Source organism: Nannospalax galili, unplaced genomic scaffold (genome assembly GCF_000622305.1).
Source record: "Nannospalax galili isolate Female #2095 unplaced genomic scaffold, S.galili_v1.0 scaffold294, whole genome shotgun sequence".
In the NCBI taxonomy this organism is placed as follows: domain Eukaryota; kingdom Metazoa; phylum Chordata; class Mammalia; order Rodentia; family Spalacidae; genus Nannospalax; species Nannospalax galili.
This window is the reverse complement of record NW_008335053.1, coordinates 893416-897610: the sequence shown is the minus strand read 5'-3', so window position 1 is coordinate 897610 and position 4195 is coordinate 893416.

Genomic DNA, 4195 nt, shown 5'->3' with positions numbered 1-4195 from the left:
TTTTTTTATTCCATAAGAAATCTTCATTCTTTTGGAGGGGTGGGGGCAGGAGTGGGAGTGTGGGAAGAGGTGGCCTTTTGCTGAACATTGTTCCTAAGCTATTGTTTCTCACCCAAGGCCTGTGCTCTGCTAAATGGGGTGGGGGGGTAACAAAAACAGAAAACAAAGAAATAACTTCCTCTGTTTCTCAGCTAAAACTTCCTTTTCCCTGGATGGTGGAGGCCAAGCTCTAGGTTTCAGAATAGGCAAAGAAGTATTAACACATTGGTAACTCAGTGCTCCACTATCTCTATTATTGGTACTTTTTCTAGACTCCTAATTGTGAGCATTCCTTAAGCATCTGTCCTCTATCTTCTGTTTCTACTTATAAAGCTCTTCTCTTTGTGGCTCTATTAATAAATCCACAGACTGAATTATAAGAGTCTGGACTAGGCCTTGAGGTAGTGATAACGTTTATATAGTACTCAGTCCCTCAAGGAACTTACATAGGTTTTGGGGAAAGAGCAGCATTCCGGAAGCTCATTTATTCCATGCTACATCAGATCTTCCTCCTGAGTCTCTTTTTTATTTTTGAAAGGTTTTATTAGCACATGTATATTAGACATAATAACTATCTTCATTGTAACATTTTCATACATGTATGAAATGTACTTTAATCATGTTCCCCCCTCCCATTAGCCGCTTTTGCTCTCCCCAGTCTTACCGATCTCCTTCCTCTTCTCAAGTAGTAGGGATCTTTTTCTTGGTGATACAACTAACAACAACCCACTGACAGCTCTAGAACCTGCAAGCTGCCTTTCTCCTGTTCTTCCTCCTCTGTTCCTTTTGCCAAATCCTCCACACCCAGAACCAACCACCACATCTAACTGCTGTAGATGTCCTTCTCAAATGTATTCTTCCTCTCTGCCTTCATTGCATGAGCCTGGCTCATGATCCTCTCAGCTATCCTCTGAACCCTGACCTGCTGGCCACTGCAACATCTCTCACATGCCAATCTGACTCAGCCATTTCTCTCAGTCCCTAGAACTTTAGGAGAACGTCCACAGTTATCAACATTCCCAACCACCTAACCCTGCCCATGTGCACCATTAGCTCCTGTTATCCTTCTGAGGCAAGGGAAATTAATGGAACATGAGAAGGGAAAGGAGCTTCTTACCCTGGGATCTGTTTGCTATTCCTGCTGACGGATTCAAAACACTTCAATGCAAATGATAAAGACAAAATTGCCTACAGAGCGATGCATGTTTTCTTAAAGACATCTCAAATAAGGATGTTATAAACAACAAATGACCTATTCTTTTTTAAATTAAAAATGTTTATTTGTGTATATACCTGTATGCACACTTGTGCATCCAACACTACTTGCATGCATGTGGTGGTCAGAGAACAACGTTCAAGAGTCAATTCTTGTCTTCTGTCATGTGGATTCAGGGGACTGAACTCAAATCATAGGCCTTGGTACCAAGTACCTTTATTCACTAAGCCATCTTGCCAGCCCCAGTGAACTATCTTACATAGGACAGAATGTTTGTAGCCTTGAGTCTTACCATAGTGATACACCTCTCTTACCCTTAAACCTAAGATTTTATTTTTATTTATGTGTGAGAGTGTGTGCATATGCATTCGGGTGCCTGAGCCCAGAAGAGGGTGTCAGATCCCCTATAGCTAGAGTTACAGGTATTTGTGAGCTTCCTGACATGGGTGTTGGGATCTGAATTCTGGTTCTCTGTGAGCTCTTAACCACTGAACCATCTCTCCAGTTCCCTCCCTAAAATTAAACAGTGTATCTCATAAAACCACAATTTTATTTACTAAAGAAAATTCTTTGAGAAAAACAAACCAGATATTTTTTATTTAAATTATTTGTTCTGTATATGAATGTTTTGCCTATATGTATATAAGTACACCTGTGAATGCAGTTCCCTCAGAGGCCAGAAGAAGGCATCAGAGTGCCTGGAACTGGAGTTATGGACAGTTGTTAGCTGCCATGTGGGTGCTGGGAACCAAACTTGGGTCCTCTGCAAGAGCAACCAGTGCTCTTAACTGCTGAGCCATCTCTCCAGCATCAACCTTTAAACTTTACTTGAATTTTAAAGTTTTACTTAATACTTAAACCTTGTAAATGACATCCTTTGAAGAGTGTAAGTTTGAAAGCCTCAAAATATATAACCATTCAAAAGACACCCATGTGTGACTCTCTGTGGAGAAGCCCATGTCTATGACTTGAGACTGTGACTGCTCCCTTCCTATACAACTTTGTCTAAATATTTATTAAATTCACCAACTTTAGTTCATCTTGAAATTCTCTGCAGCGTAGTCAAGAGTCTGGCCTTACCTGAGTGGAGGTCCCTGAAGGGAAAGGGAACAACTCAAGCTGTTGGTGACTCTGTTAGTCTATGTGTCCCTGTTGCAGTTGACACTTCTATCCCAGCAATGCTCTTTGCTGTGGTTCTTCTGCAGGCTGCCATGCTGGTCTGCATCACTGACCCCTTCTGCCTCCAGATCCTCCCACCCCAACCCTGACACACCCACGAATACACTGGTATGTTGGTTTTGTTATATTGGCTATTTCTATGGTTACCTGTGCCCTCTCTTACTATGCTAACCCCCTGCTCCTCCCACCAGCCTGAGAGCTCTGTGAAGGTCACAGTCTTCATCTCTGTGCACAGAACTGAGTTTGATCACTGGTGTGCCAGGAGCTGTCCCAAGGCCCTTTCTTTCTTTCTTTCTTTCTTTCTTTCTTTCTTTCTTTCTTTCTTTCTTTCTTTCCTTCTTTTTAAATATTTTATTATTTTCATTTTATGTGTATGTGTGTATTGCCTACATGTAAGTAAATGCACCCCTGTTGTACAATGTCTGCAGAGAACAGAAGGGGCTGTTGGATCCCCTGGAACTGAAGTTATGGACAGTTGTTAGCTGGCATGTGGGTGCTGGGATTTGAACCTGAGTCTTCTGCAAGAACAGTCAGTGTTCTTAACTGCTGAGCCATCTCTCCAGCCCCTGAATATATACACATATATATTCTCGGTATGTAGACCAGGCTGGCCTTGAACTCACTAAGGCCTTTTCACACATTAGTTCAAGACTCGTGACACCATACGAAAAAGATGTTACTGTGGTGTCTATTTCACCGTAAGGGCAGTGAACAATTAAGAAATGTGTCAAAACACACCTGCTGAAAGTAGCAGAGCTGAGGTTTTGAACTCAAGAATCAGGCTCCAAGTGTTGTTCTTAATTGCTAGGCTCATCTATCTGCCCTTCTATTTACATATGTTTGTAGAATGAACAACATCCATTTTTACCTCCTCATTTCAGTATGTTTGTAACTAAAGCCATCAACTCTTCCAGCAGCTCCCCTTCTCCACAACTGCTGTCCACAGCTCCTCCAGGACCCAGAAGTCTGGAGTCTTCAACTTTCATCCTTCTCTTCTACATCTAGCTGCTGTGTTTAACATCTATCAGATTCTCTCCTTCCTCTCCATTCGCTCTTGCTGTTGTCTGGACATCAGTTTCCTTCAGGTATCTCTGACTTCACTGCCTCCCTCCATTGGAACCTCAGATTTATAGATATTTTTATGTAACTTAATGGCAACACAATTGTTTGCATCCTTAAGGTAAGGAACTGAACCAGAGAGTGCAGGTCAAATGGATTTATTTAATGCTGAGGACTCTGTAAGCTCCAAAGAAACTAGACTTTGGGCAAAGTCACTTAACCTCCCAGACTCAGACTCCTCATTCATAAATGGCAGATAATAAGTAGCAGCAAGTAGCTCATTGTGAAACAGTGAGATAACTTAGATCCCTGCCCAACACCCAGTGCTCCGTATATCAGCAAGAAAAGTCCACAGTCCTTGTCCACGAAAGCGACACTGCCATCTAACACTCAAGTTCACTATTTGTTCTGGACAAAACACCATCTGGAAGGTTTTGAATCATAGCTGAGAGAAAGTTGCCATGCCTTGCCCATCTGTACCCTTCAAAGACACTCTATGCTGGGAAATACTACATGGCGTATGAACAAAATTATCTGAGCACCCATTTTCAGAATGAACTGCAAAAGAAAATACACCCTATTTTGGTGGAAAGTGCCCAGAATCTGTGCTGTCTGAATTAAAGACTGAGATTGAAGCCTTTCTGAATTTAGTCACCCATGTTATGGGAACCATAAGATCATCACCAAAAGAGTATATATATA